The sequence below is a fragment of the Diadema setosum genome, chromosome 6 (assembly GCF_964275005.1).
Source record: "Diadema setosum chromosome 6, eeDiaSeto1, whole genome shotgun sequence".
NCBI classification, from domain to species: domain Eukaryota; kingdom Metazoa; phylum Echinodermata; class Echinoidea; order Diadematoida; family Diadematidae; genus Diadema; species Diadema setosum.
Window position 1 is genome coordinate 28,099,627 of NC_092690.1, and position 16,277 is coordinate 28,115,903.

The following is a 16,277-nucleotide window of genomic DNA, read 5'->3' on the forward strand; positions in this document are numbered from 1 at the left end:
CGTCTTTTCTCAGTTCACATTTTCCAGGGTGTGTGCTTTCTTTAATAGAGGCGATCAAGTCTAGAGAGATTTACCCCGAATTTCTCATATCATTCCATCCTACAACTGTATCGTATCTCCAAATGACTCTTCATATTATTCTTTACCTTTACCTCCTACATTTTTGTAACAATAAAACAATAACATCAAAGTATAATTTCCATTTCACTTTTTGTTTAGGGTGAAAACTCATGTAAAATCACATTACCATTGAGCGTTTATCATTTGTAGAGAATGCATCATTTGTAATCCCTCTTAAAAGTGCAACAACAAAACACTGTGCTCAAACTCTGGTTGCTCTTGCTAGATGTTTGTGTTAGTCTCATTAGTTTAAAAAAATGCAGCAAATATGAAAAATCAAAACAAAGTATTTGTGTTCTTCCAATTTTCCATACAGTTTCTGTAATAATCACTCATTTCTTTAATTACTTGTCTTTCATTACCTATCTTTTCTCCCTTTATTAAAAAGAAGAATTCAATACCAGTTATATTAAAGTCAGTCTGAAAAGAAAGAGTAAAGTTTTGCAAGTACAACAGTCAAAATTTGATCAAAATTTGATAGAAATTCGGGAGGTTGTTAAAAAGTGAAGTTTCGCTAATTTCAGCTAAACAGTTTTCGTACTGTTGATATGAGTTTGCAAATGACTGAGCTGATGATGTCATCACCTCATATTCAAACAAAAGAAATGATGTAAATTCAAAGTTTATGTTATTAAAATGTAAAAAAAATGTTATCCCTGGTTGAGTAACTTTAGCATAAAAGTGAACAACATCACCGCATATTTTATTAATATGAGGATATCAGTCAGGACTCGAGACTGAGGCAAAAGTGCCTTTGAATGAACAAAAAAAAAATGGAAATTTTATATGTGACCCTGCACCACAAAACAAACAAAAAGTCGCCAGATATGAAATTTTAGTTAAGAGTATATTCTGAAAGAGCAGACTTTAAGCTTTAAAATGATGTATTACTCAAATCAAATGGACTCACCTAACCTATCTAGATATTGGAAAGAAAGTACACACTCGGGAAAAGTGTGAACTGAGAAAACAGGCTCTGAAGCACAGTATATATTCAAGCGCTCAATCTTTACCAAGCCATGCTGGTTGTGCGATGAATGGGACAAAAAAAAAACAGGATGTAAACCACTAGAGTAACAACAATGAAGGGATTATCAAATAAACTGAAATTAAGCACGCCTTATTAACACATTCTGTCCTTAATCAATGCCAACTTTCAAAGTAGTAGCATTATCCTTTCAAAAGTTATAGGAGTTGAAAGTGACGAGTGTGTACAAAGTTTTTAATAAATGAAAAGGGGACTCTAAAGACACACTTAATTAAACATTTCTGAAAAAAAAAAGAAAATGTTCGAGATAAACTGCTAAAAAACAAACTTTCCTGCCCGTTTTACGATCCCAAATTTTAGCATAATGTAGAAGAAGACTTGTTCTTTCAGAAAATATGAAAAAGTCAAGATCGGCTCGGTTGACCCATTTCACCTATTTTCAGTCCGCACACGAAATCAGTGTGTGCGACTTTTTGCTCGTTTTGTGATGCACGGTCACATATGCCAATTATACGGTAAGATGTTACGTGATGACATCGTCTGTTCACTTTTTGCATATTTTTACTGATTGTTCAAGAACTGTTTCCTGAAAAACTTTAAAATGTCATACCTTCCTTTTCTCTGATCCTATATTTCACACTTTTTTCACACTTTTACCTTAACCTGCAGTGGAATTCCCTTTAGTAGTTGTTTTTTTTTTGGTGTTTTTTTTTCTTTCTTTTTTTTTACTAAGATACCTTTCTTTGTATTTGAGTGTAATAGATAAACAAATACAAATAAATTTGTATTGTGTAAAATATCGCACTTTGATCCCTTTCTCCTCCTTCATACCAAGAAACATGGGATCGAATCTTAACTCCTTCATTATCATAATCGCGGCTGATTTGTAATTCCCGTTTGTTTGTTTGTTGTTTTTTTTTTGTTTTGTTTTTTCCGAGTATCATACATATTCCCCGATCCGGCTGATCTATAAAACTTTCTTCCACCCATACAATCTCCCTTTTTTCAAGGTTTCCTCTGCTCTTTTTTTTTTTTTTGAACTTATCTATTTTTTTTTTTTTGGAAAAACAAGATAATGTAAACTGATGAATTTCCCATTTAAAAAATCCGAAAACATTTTTTTTTTTTCCAGAATCTGTATTTATAAGTCCTTCTCTAATTCTATAATTTTTTCCTTCATTTTCCGAACATAAGCGATGTTATACACAAACTACAAATTTCCAATAAGGACTTTTATTCTTGATCCAATTTTTACTACATCCCAAAACCCTTAACCCCATTGCTGATATATCATATCAAGTGGATTTTCCCCCTGGGATGAGCAGTTTAAAACATTATTCCACATTTTACCACAAAATTGGCTAAATCATCTGAGATTATCCGGTAAACAAAGTGACTTTGCTCTCTATCTTTTTGTTTATTGTTAAATTTCTCTTCCCCTCAATATCTATTGAATTCAAAATGTCCAATCTAAAAAGTACATCTTAAATGTCCTTCTGACTCATTATTACCTACATTTAACCCAACTCTTTTTGTTATAATCATTAACCTATGATTACAAAAACAACAACAAATGTATTTACCTCACAGAGCTTTCACATTTCAATTGTGTAACATCTGTAATTGCTCTTTTTCTTCACTTCTACGTAACTCGAAAATATGCATTTCATAAAATCACACGTAACCCTTTCAAAATACATTTCATCAATGTATAGCTGCCTCTTGAATAACATACAGTAAAACTTTATTCAATTTGAAATTTGGTGAGGAATTAACTGAATTGAAAGCACCGTTTTCTGTGGAAATTCCGTGACTAAAAACACATTGCCCTTCCATTCGGAATAATTTGTTTTCCACATTTCTTATAAGATGTGCTTCTAGTAAGAATACAATAACTGCCTCTTTCTCCTTACACCAAGCAAATTTTTGCTTTTACTTTCCTTTCTTAAATTTGAAACATTCAACGAAATATGATTCTGTTTGCCCTCTTTTAAACCTTGCATCATTTGAAACATTAAATAATAATTAATCACGACACCGATGCTACACTGACCACATCAAAAATTCTAGGTAAAATTCCCAAATAATCCTTAGTCACAAGAAAAAAAAAAAAACCACACAAACACGTTCAAATCGAGAGGATTTGACTCGATAGGTTTACGTTTCTTGATAAAAAACAAAAGACATCCTCACCTGTCTTATACAGCATGTAGCGTGTACATTATCATGATAGTCTGGAAGAAACGAGCAGAAAAGAGCTAATTCCGACTTTCCTTTTCTTTTTTAGCGAGTTGCCTCGTGTTTGTTTGTTTGCTTATTTGTGAAAACATGTTTCTTTTTTATATTTAGGCAATTTGCCCTTTTCATGAATTTGGTCTTTGGGCCTGCTGTTGCATCATAATATGATGAGCAAAATGGGCCATTCTCCGATAAAGCGTGCAGTTACCGTTGTAGAAATGACAAAAAAAAATCAACATCAGAGACTTCATTTATTTTTCATCATTTCAGAAACTTCAATCCCTTAGGAATACAAAACAATCAATGGGTGATTTCTGAGAGCCCAAACTTTTCCTAGAAACATTTCCAAACGTATAGAGTCCTTGTGTTTTGCGGAATCACTATTATCAAAACCAAATATCAGATACGTTACCAGAGGTAGCATCTCAAAACTGTTGATTGTCTGCCTATTTCTTGCTTTAAAATGGCAATGATAATGTAAAACTACAAGCTTAAACATCTAAAAGCATCGTTGAAACATTTTGGAGTCAGCTTTGATCTAATCTGAAATAAGAATGATCGTAATCTATAAACTGAAGGCTAAATAAAAATCAAGAACATGTACATATTTCGGCTTGAAATATGTTTCCCTAATCTAACTTTTACCTGCATTTGAATTACAACAATAATCCCATTGATTATGTATGCAACTTTATGAACAAGTATTATACCTCTCATAAATAGCAAATGCCAGGTAACATCTCTGTCAGATTAAATACATTTCGTATCGAAAGAAGAACGGTGTTTGGTAAGGTATCTGACGCATCAGACGTTCCGTTAGTATACAATTTTAAACCCAACACCAATCATGCCAATATATTCATTTTAACTTGTAAGAACATCACAATATGATTATTTTCGTTAAAACACCGCACTTCTAAACGTAAAAAAAAAAATTCTCGTCCTCGGTAGAAGATCATTCTTCAATAAAACTTTGAGATGTACGTAAAATACGAGTCAAGCAGGCACAATTCCACAATGCTTCTTTTCTGATATTATAGTTCCGAAATTTTGTTATTATGATACACGGAAGACGGTAAGAATGAAATTGGAAAAGATATAAGCAAGTGATAAATATAAATTCAAATTCCTTTGTTCCTGTCTGTAATAAATTAGGTCTGAAGAACCAATAAACGATGGTAACGTATCTGACAAAGTATTTATGTTTATTGACATAATAAACTACCAATTTACATCAAACCCCGATCACTCAAACATATGATTAAAAAACCTGATGCAAAACGTTAGAAATTGTTAGACATCAAATCCTATCGATATTTTCAGAACATAGACCTGCAACGAAGGGAACGATCTTGACTTTAACCATAATACTAACCCCATTTTATGGAAATAAGATGCAACATTATAATGAAAGGTAATAATGAAAGGTTGCGTTTGCTGTGAAGTTGAAAAAAAAAAGGTGGGTACCAAAACTCAGCCTCTAAAGTCTTTCTATATTATTGTGGAACATAACACGCACACAGGCACACACACAAACACAACAAAGCAGAAAGAAAATTAATTTGTAACATGTCTGACGGCACTTTTTGTAAATGCTACAATAAGTGATAGTACATTTCTGGTTTATATGAGTATAGGTTTTAACCTTTTGCAAGATAATCGAAATCCACTTACACGAAATATTTTACAGCATATAACTCATGAAGAATTAAAGTATTTACTTCATGAAAACGGCCCCGAAGTGACTGAGATGTCCAAAATAAAGTACAAGAAAGATGTCCAAATAGAAGGAGATGAGCCACCAAATTTTGTTTGAAACTTATTCTTTTACTTTATATTGGACATATCGGTCACTTCAAAACCGATTTTCTTCAAATAAACTCCTAATTCCTCTTAGAACTATCCTTTTTAGCAAGTCATATCAAGAGAGCCCGTTGTAAACCGGTTAAATCCGCGCGCAAAAGCGCGGCGCGGATAACCTTTTATTTTGTTGGTAACGTATCTGACGTGCCGTTACCGTTCTCATACTATTATCTACTAAAATGTTCATTTTCTCAAAAAAAAAAATTGTTGTTTGATTAATCATTGCCTTAAGTATTCAAAAGTATCTGAGCTTCGTTTTTATTTACAGCATACTTTTTTTTTTCTAAATGAATCAAAGTTTAAGTAACGTATCTGATGTCAGCTTATCGTAACATGAGGCTTCCGCGGCTTCGGATCAGTATATTTATTTTGTAACAAGAGATTCAATGAATAAATCATGGTTCCATGTATGCGTTAGGTTGACTTTGTTTAATACATGAAATTACACTGTCATGCGGCATTTCTTTGATCTTCATTCAAGAGTCTGAAAAAAAGGTAACGCATCTGACTGCGATTTGGCGACATGATATACATTATCTCTTAGAAAAATATCAAAACATCACCTTGTTATGTAATATTATTTTTCATTCAGGCACTCGAGGGACAATGACATGAGGTACAAAAGATTTGATCTGAATGATATGTTTACAAGTAACAACTTGTTATATGAACACTTCCTGTCCTGGCGACATGGGGTTTTTAGGGTTACATCAAACTTCGGATCGTATTTCTAATATTATCTCGGACGTCCCAATAGCTTTATTGGTATTTATTTTACAGGTCCGACCTCTCAGATGAATTTAAGCAAAAAAAAAAAAAAAAATTGATTTCTGAGGAACAAAATATCGATTGAAACTGTATAAACATGCTGGCGACACGAAAATCGCAGTTTTGCAGGCTTTATCGGAGAATGGCCCAAATAACAGAAATAAATTTCTAACAACAAGTTACCTGTACCTAAATACGAATTTACAGAATTCTTAGATCTGTGCCCCCCCCCCCCCCCCAAAAAAAAAAAAAAAATGTTGTTACAACGTTGCACTGAATTTTTGTTGCAATGTGCAGGCCTATGAAAATTTCCTAATTTTACCTTTTGATTAAGGAATTTAAGAATGTACGAGATAAATTCAAGGACCACATATTATTTCAAATTTTCTTAATTTGGAATAACGTTTCAAATTTAACTTTCTTTTACCATAATTTTCCTCATATCTTTTGACTGCAGATTTGACAGAAGATTCTTCATTTTCCTTCATTATTTTTTGCCTTTCTTTATCTTTGGAGGGTTAGAGAGACATTATTGAGATCATAGGTTGATTTCTGCAAAGTAATTTGCATTTCTATTGTGTGGAATTGATCGTTTTTCAAATTCATGAAATTCTTCCGCCGAGGTGTTTTCATTGCAACTGGTTGACAAATTGCCCTACATCGACGTAAAAAAGCACTGAATTGATCAGTGTTTTAGTATGTATAATAGCCATGATAAAAAAAAATAAAAAAACATGGCAAAACGTACGCCCATGATTTTTTTATCATGGCTACTACTAAAACACTGATTAATTCAGTGCTTATTTAAGTCGATGCATTGCAACATGTCAATCAGTTGCAATTTATCGTTTGTTCTCATTATTATATGGAAGAGGAAAATACGCTTGAATAACAACTTGTCAATTTTGCAATATTTTTTCTTTTGTGCCTTGGAAAAGAAAAACGAATGTGTTCACTCATGCGTAAAGTTTACATTTCCATTGACCTGCTAGGTTGATAGCTAATTAAATTACCTTTAACATGGTATATAAAACACCAGTTTTAGCCAGATAGTCTATGAGGAAAATAGATTTGAAAAAGTGTTTACTTTCTTTCTTTTCTTTTTCTTTTTTGCTGAGTGTATAGCTATTGTTGTGTGAAAATTATTTGCTTCAGAATGGTCTCATATTCAAGTAATGTGCAGTTTAATGTTTCCAGGTTAGCATGCTTGTACAGTGGCGGGGCGATCGTTAACTGCCCGTTAACTAGTCATCCCCTTTAAGCAGGGCAGCTCTTTCAGTTGGTTAACTGTTCTAACAAGGAGCCCTGCTCACATTATGTACAGATAAAAATATCATGGTCATAAAACAAAGTAAAAACAATAACATAGCTTACACTACAAATCATACTCCATAACACAAATACAAACAAACTCAAACATTATTACTATTACTGCTTGATAGGATAATCAAAAAGTGTTACCACTTTACGATACCTTCCCCCTTACAATTTACATTATTTAATACCTTCAGATTTCTGACTTCACTATCAGTTCTTCATAGAAAAAAGAACAAGCAAAAAACATATGATATTAATGCTATATAACACAAAATAACATAAACACACAAATCTCAGTTAATTTCCTTACACTTTCCATATATATAACAATATATATACGCATCTTATGGTATTAGGCGTTCTAAGAACTGACTATTAGTGTATATATATATATATATATATATATATATATATATATTGTGAAGCGGGCTTGGCCTCGTACGTGGTGGGTACTGCATCATTGGTATATGTGAGACGGAAGGAGGTGCAACTACATTCTTGACACTGTGAGTAGGTGCTCAATAAACTTCAAAACTTCTCGTACGTTCTGGATAGAGATTAAAACAGAACCTATGAAAAAATGTACCTATATCTTATAAAAGAGTTTCACGGCGCGAATGACCTTCAAAGGCATGTAATTATTACTGTGTCATCGTCCCAAATACCCCCACGCCACATCACCCCTCACACTTCACTGCCCCCGCATTACATGTACGAACCCCTCACACTCACCCTCCGGACACCACACACACCACACACAAGCAAATCCCCACGCCCTAAAGGTAACTATTGTGCTTTAATTTATGTTGGTTTATGTATTACCGTTGATATCACCTATACTAAACTACTACTACAACTGTATTTTTTCACCGCAAGTGTATGTGATAATACTACCTTTCCGTTGGAGCGAATGTAATATTTCTGCCCATATTTCTTTTGCTTTGTTTTCTGTTTTTTGTTTTTGTTTTTGTTTTTGTTCTGGTGTCTGCCTTATTCTGTTGAAATGTATGCGAAATGGTGTCACTGCCTATATTCCGTTTGATTGGCTTCTTGTTATTACTATTTCTATTTCTATTTCTGTTCAAATGCATGCAAATTGGTTGCTATTTTGCTTTTATGTTATGTCTCATCAAGCCGTTGAAAAAGGCTAGTGAAATAGCCGAAAGCTCGAGGAATAAAGGCAAGACTGAACACCACTGCAACGTCTATACTGCAAGTTTTCCTTCCGTCTCATATATATATATATATATATATATATATACCTTTATGCATGCTGTTATATTATCCCAAAATAAACACAAAACTTGTGTGATTAAGCATAATCCTTATACCCTTATACAGAAAATGAAAATAAAAATTGCACATTCCAATCTACACAATTTGACTTAGAGATAGTATCGTAAACATAACAATTCATCGCCTGTCTTGTGCAGAGCACAAAAGAGCGGAAACCGACTTGTAAATTACGTGATCGTTATAATGCATACATTAGAAACTTCGTGTCTTCTTAGGAAGAAAGGAATGTTAAGATGGATATTAATGATGAAGGAATAAATGTTCTTGTTCGCGTTATGACAGGTCAAGAAGTTGTGTTTTCTTTGAATAAAATGTTATATTCACATTTGTTCGTAGTGTACTCATTGGCACAAGATATGATATTTTGTACAAATGAAATCGCAATGGAATTAGGAAAAATGGGAATGTATATCATTATAGGAATGGTGTTGTATCTAGATACATATTGGCCAGTCAACTCTGTGAAGTATCGATCAGCATTTGGATAAACATGATCTCGGAAAGTATTTGCTGCAGAAATGTTTATCCTCTCTGCTTTGTTAAAAGCGCTCCTCTGAATACTATCACGTACTGCATTTATGACTACAGAAGAATATCAGATTAAATTGAGGGAAAAAGAAATCAAACCCCCCATATTCATTTCAAAATTTACCAACAAAAATAATATTGGCAATATCATAGGGGAGAGACTGAAAATGTTATATTCTCTTTACACCGAGTACAGGTATACTACTATGATATTTTATGTTATATTACTTTAACTGTATCCAAGTTTAGCTGAAGCTTATGTGATTCAAAATTCCTTAAAATATTCTGCACTTATGAAAGCATTATGTATATTACTTTGTACTACTTTATATGTAAATAAAATCATTTGAATTTGAATTTAAATTGAGGAAGTATTGCAAATCAATGAGATGATAAGCCCTTAAAATGCTTTGCAACCTCGGCTGCGCAAAAAATTATGATTGACTTTACGAAGAAACGGTTAAAATGAAAAAAAAAACACTATTACTCGAACACACTTTAAGAAACACTAACAATGAATAGTATAATGAAAACACTAACAATGCATATTAAAAAAAATACAGCAACTAACTACAGAAATGTGGTTCCTGGAACGTGGAGTGATTAGCTGACAAACGAAAAAAAAAAAATCATGATTTATCTGGCGTGAAATGAACAATGCATAATCTTTTTATGTTTGTTTGTTTGTTTGTTTGGTTTATTTCTGCATTTTCTTTCTCCGAATACAATTGCAAATGAAAACAAAATGATACAGATACATACAAATCAATACAAAGAAAAATCATTTGCGTAACAACATTCAGTCTGAAGTGGCATAATTATGAATCAAAATAACATATTAAGGCATACTGTATCTATTAACAAAGGAGAAATCAATACAGGGGACCGTCATCATAAGCAGAGCTTGACGTGGATGAGGCCCTATCTGAATATGTGATACCAATGTAATACAACACCAATTATATATGTACTCATAAAACTCTTAATCTTAATACACAAAACACATTTTGCTACAGGAAAAAAAAACAGAAAAGAAAAATAGTGTGTGTGAAGCATTGAAATAATGCCGTTTAATGCCAGGATACATTCCTGAGGTTATCCCAAGAAATTATTTTTCAAACAGCTCCTTTCCAGGGAAAACCCCATAGCATTGTTGTTTTGTTTGTGTGCGTGTGTGTGTGTGTTATAAATTATTTTTGATAATACGCTATTATAGTTACGTACTGTTTCATATCTAATCTCTCAGATGCATTACTTTGCAACTCTTGCTTTTTTTTCTATTACTTCTTTCTGTTATTTCTATTACTTTGCAACTCTTGTTTTTTTTTCGCACGGATTTGTTTTTCTTTTCTATTCTCGTTTCAAAATCTGCAGGCAGTGTAGATTTTTCCCCCTGAACGCTCTACTTTTTAGTAGATCATTGTGTTCCATCCCTTTGTTTACGTTTGGTCCCCGTTAGCATGTGTGCGTTGTTTCTAATGAATGGATAATTAATCGTACCTATATTTTGTATTGCACTTGATGACTTACGCTTCTTTCAAGTTGTTTTACAATATGAACTGACAAATGCATACATTGCATTATGGATTACCTTGTGTCTGATGGACAAGAAAGTATAATTGAATTGAATCTAACTGAAATTGCTGATTCCTTCCTCCGTCTGCGTCAGTTTATATTTATCCACATTGGCCGCTTCTCTTTGCGTTTATTAATCTTCTTTCCTTAGTTGTATTTCCTGTCTATGTACCTCTCTTTGAATATAGTTATGATTATTTATATATCTTTTCCTATCAAAAACGTACATTAAAATTATCGAAAAAAAAAAGTTGAATTGAAACTGAATTGAATACCAAAACTCATGTCAACTCGGACTCGTCACAATAGATTACTGGCTTTACTTACCAACTGAGCCGAGCGAGGGTGTGGAACGTAAGTCATCCGAGACTGTGCAGGGTAAATCTAAGAAGTGAATCACAGAGAAGAAGAAAAAGAAAAGAAAATACCAGCTTTCTCTATGAGAATGAAAAGACTCAAAGAATGAGCTTTTTTATTTTTCTTGCTCCATTTAGATTCTGTAAAAAAAAAAAAAATTATATATATATATAACTGGCATAACAACTTTCAAGAAATCAGTCATGCACATGCACAGTAACTCTTAAACCAATGTAAACTGTTTAGAAATAAACCTGTGGAAAACGAAACATAAACAGATATAGATATTGGTTTATATGTTAAAAATGACATGCCACATATTAATTGTGAGTTGTTACTATCATTGTAGTAGATAGCAGTGTCAGAATAAACAACTTCATAAGTGAATTGCACTCTAATACTTTTGAAATACTGTCACAGTGAATAATCAAAACATTGATTTGGCAGGCTTCAATGTTCAACTGTCAATATCAAAAATGTTTCCGCGCCTACATCAGTACCTTTTTTTCACATTTAGTCTAAAAGGATGTTGGAAAATATTCTTGCTACGTCAAACCGCCGGTGATTTTTTTTTTCTGAAACGGTTCCAAATTATTCTACTTCTTGTGTCATTTTGTTTTCTCTTTTGTGTGTTTGTGTGTGTGTGTGTTTGTGTGCGTGTGTGTGTGTGTGTTTGTGTGTGTGTGTTTGTGCATATGTGTAATCATACACAATGACTACATCAGAAAAATATATGTTACAATAAAGAACACACTTAATCCAATCAACACGGGTTGTCATGTGTGTGTGTATGAGTGTGTGTGCGTGTATGTGTGTGTGTGTATACGATCATTTACGGCATGACTATATCAGAAGACTTTCTTACACAAAACAACATACTAAAACCAAATCAATTTGGGATCAGAAAGAGTAATTCAACAGACATTGCTCTAAGACAATTAGATGATAGAATCAAGACCTTATCAGGGCATTAGATACTATCGACCATCACACTTCATGCATTTTGAGAAACAAACTAGATAATCCGGGAGTGTGAGGTACATATTTGGCATGGCGTGAAAACAATATGTCTCTCTTTAATCTAAAGACTCACAAAATTAAACTTAGCATGTGGAGTTTCGCAGGGCTCAATATTGGGCATTGTTTTGTTTATCTTGTACATCAACGACATTTTGAATTCTTCTTCAAAATTGACTTTCACTGTTTGTCCAGATGACATTACTTTACATATTCACAGAAAGACATTGACGTTTTTTCCACAATGATCAATTCGGAGTTAGCAAAAGTTCAGTTATCGTTCGACTGTTTAAAATAATAATAATGATAATAATTTTTATGCATTTTCGAAATGTTTTATGTTCTATCTGTTAATCTCAAAAATTTCAGTTTAATGTTTCATTAAGAAATTTTCAATAAATTTCTAAGATTAACTATAAACGAGAATATGACTTGGAACGATCATGTCAAAAAAAAAAAATGTATCTAATTCAATACCAAGAAATACAGAATACTATAATTTTTTTGGTATTTTTTTGTGGTACACAATGCTTTTATTTTTCCGCATCTGAATTATTGTTGAAACTGCTGCAAATCCAGGAGTACTCTCGTTATTACCAAAGAAAGCAATTAGAATATTCCAACATAAATGCAATTCAACTATTGTATGATCGTACCATTCCCATTTTCAAAGACTGCAGGAAAACAGTCAAAGTTGAATACGTCCACATATTCCAAACAATAACTTTCATGTTTATTGTGTGTCACACATTTACTTCCATTTTTTTTAAATCATACATTTATGAGAAATGAGATGAAGATTAATTATCAGTATATTATGAAACATATCACAGGTTTTCCAAACAAAATCTTCTTATTGACCATCAACCCAAAGTTGTTGGAATTCCTCATCCCCGTGCAAGGCAGTTGTTTTATATTGCAATTATTTGCCCTTTTTGACATTTCCATACATATCCACCCATTCCCTGTTTTCTAATGGGGGAAAATTTCATGAAAGCGAAAATGCAATAATTTTCTATATTTTGTTTTTAAATGACTTATTGACTGTGTTTGAACACGTGATCTTCCTCAGAAGTTGTTATTTACCGAAATTTGTGTTACTATACCCTTGTTTGTACATTGCATTCTGGAAAAAAAAAAGTTGAATCGGATTGAAACTGAAATTGAATTTAGAAAATGATATTGAAAATACTGCAAGTATCAGCCAATGAATATTTGCGTTGGCGGATTAATATTACCAATTTCATCTGCGGAGACAAATTGTGAAGCGGTCCACCCGAAAACGACGGCCACCACCTGGCGAGACACCGTCATGGCTTTAGATTTCCGGTTGTACCCTGTTGACACGCGCTTCAACTGTTGAACTGTTGCAGTCTTGAATATGGAAATTATTTACAATAGACATAGATTGATTAAGAATTTTTATTTTGGAGTTAATCTGACAAAGGAAAGTACGCGTCATGTTGATATCCATCTTTTATTTACTGAAGAAAATAACCTCCTAAAAACGTCTCTTCTGCTCATCTACACCTTTCTTGCATTTGACATGTTTGAATTTCTGGGCGTTACGTGGATAACATGTATGATTTTGGAATGTGAACAAGTCACAGTTTTGAGATATCTACAAACAATACACCTTACGCCCTGCCCCTTTTTTAAACGGTTTCGGGCGTCAGGTCCACGTGGTGAATAATTCAGGTTGACTTACCGGTTTGAATAGTCCTTGCAGGAGAGCCTATAGGCCTACACATCTGTTTAAAGGTAGGTCTAATCTTTACCATTGGGAGCAGTGATTTAAAAAATGTTGAAGTTATCACATTTGATGTATAAGTATAGGTCAGTATTAAAAAAAAAAAATCCTACATATTATAAAAGTTTCGTAATAAAACCCACAATTTAAGGAGATCACTATTTTGTCTCAACAAACCTTAACCGTTATAACTATATACTGTTTGTTCCAGAAACAATCTTATTATAACTATTGTTCACATTCTTTTTGTTTAACAATACTCAACATTGATTATTATACTGATTAACATTTTAACATTAGTTGTTTTAATCTCACCTCATATTTTTGAACTATTCTGAAACACTATACAGCTGGGTTTTTGCATTTTGCTAACGGCAAGTAATGTCTTTAATTTAACTCACTGTGCTCCACGGAAGACTCCCAACACTGCGCATGGCATACACACACACACACACACTCCAGAAATCTATCTTCCAATTCATTTCCGTTATTATTTTGTCATAATTTTACCTGATAGCCAGATGACTAGAGACAAAGAGTAAATAACATAAACCCCTTGTAAAGTATAAACTCCCCCCCCCCAAAAAAAAAAAAAAAAATACCGTCGGATTACAGCATTGATAACTTTCAATATTTTAAAACTGTCTGAATGCTACTTCAGGGTCTAAAAAACGCATCTTTACCTATACTTTGCAGAAAAAAAAAATGCATTCAATTCGGTAAAGTGGTCACATAATATAGAATGTTGATTGTTGTAAAGCATGACATGGGTCTGTTTCTTCCCAGTTTAGCACTTGGATTCTCGTTGAACTGCATATCAGTGTGTCCACACAATGGACAGAACTTGGAGGGAAGAGATTCCTGACATGCTCTGCAAAAATCCTCATTTCTCTTTGCAGAGTGTCCCGTTCTCATTGCAGAGAGTCCCGTTGTACCGTATGTCCCAAACCCCGGGGGGTTGGGGACATACGGTATGATATGCGTCGAATTCAAACCTACCGACACAACGTCGGGATAATGGCAAATGACAACCGAGCTATTCGCATAATCGCGTTTTGGTTTTAGTTTTGGGTTTGTTTGTTTGTTTGTCTTTTGACACAACGTTATCTTATAGCAAACCTTCATTTTTGTGACAACAAAATAATAATTACGCTAGTAATGGTGCATCGTTACAGATAAAACAAGTTATTAGGTAAAATGAGAAGTACTATTAATAGAAAGGCCATTAAGCCCCAGCTTAAATATCTCCAACCCGGGGAAAATTACCCAGTGTTGTGTTTTTTTACTGTAAAATACTTTGATCGCGGCGCTTTGGAATTTGGAAGTACGAAAATCACAATCAACACATACTGGTACGCACATTGACATATCCGCGTAAACAAAGAATTGCCCTAAAAGAGAAAAGAAACTTCATATGACATACTCGCCAATATCCCGCGGAAGAATAGGCCCAATCACACGGTGTCGGAGTGTCCCATCGCTTTCAAAATGCGGTGTGTCAAATGCGATTCCGTCGAAGAGCAAGGCTTTTTTAGTAACGCAGTTACTCTCTGCAGTACGAATAGTGACATTCATGAACCGTTACATCCCTTGAATGTGGCGACGGTTACATCAGAAATGTTATGTGCCAGAGTGACGAATGTTGTGGCTGCCGTTACCTTAAACTTGGTTTTTCCCCTGTCCGGGTTATAACGAGCTGCCTGGATGGTCCGCTGGCTCCATTCAAAGGCGGCCAGATAATGTTACCCGTTTGTAAAGCACCTATCATATAATTCTGAGAAGGCTGCTTCTCAACCGTGACAACTGGCAACCCCCCAGAAACAAACAAACATCATTCGTGAGCGAGCTTTTCTGTTTCCTATCTGTTTCTTTGAACATCAATTACCCCACCAACCTCAGATCGCGAAGGACCGGAATAAACTTGGAAGACCATATTATGTGACCGTGCATCACAAAACCAACAAAAAGTCGCACCCCTTGATTTTACGTGAGGACTCAAAAAAGGTGAAATGGGTCGACCAAGTCAATTTTGAGTTTTCCATATTTTCTGAAAGAGCCATTCTTCTTCTACCTTTACTCTTGAGTTTATGATCATAAAATGAATGAGAAAGTTTTTCTACAACTTTTTTTTTTTTTGGGGGGGGGGGGGTGGGGGGGGGTAGATTAGTGTGATCAGGCATGCCTATAGAGACCCCCTTTTCATTTCTTGAAAATCCTTTACATACTATTCACTTTTCAACTCTAATAATCCTTTAAAGGATAATGCTACTGTTTTGAAACTTGACATTAATCATGGACACAATGTCTTGATAGATCATGCTCAATTTCAGCTTTAATCTGATAATCTCTTCATTATTGTTCCTAGCGTGATTGGGTGCTCAAGGACGCAGAAAAAGAAAAATGCATGCATAAATCTACACAGGTGAAGTTGTTAAACAAGTCGCCTTATTATGGAATTAC

General features: G+C 33.8%; 1 protein-coding gene across 1 annotated transcript in view; it reads left to right on the top strand.

The window, feature by feature from the left end:
• LOC140229685 (uncharacterized) overlaps nt 1–16,277 on the top strand; it is a 75,401-nt gene that overhangs the window by 10,016 nt on the left and 49,108 nt on the right.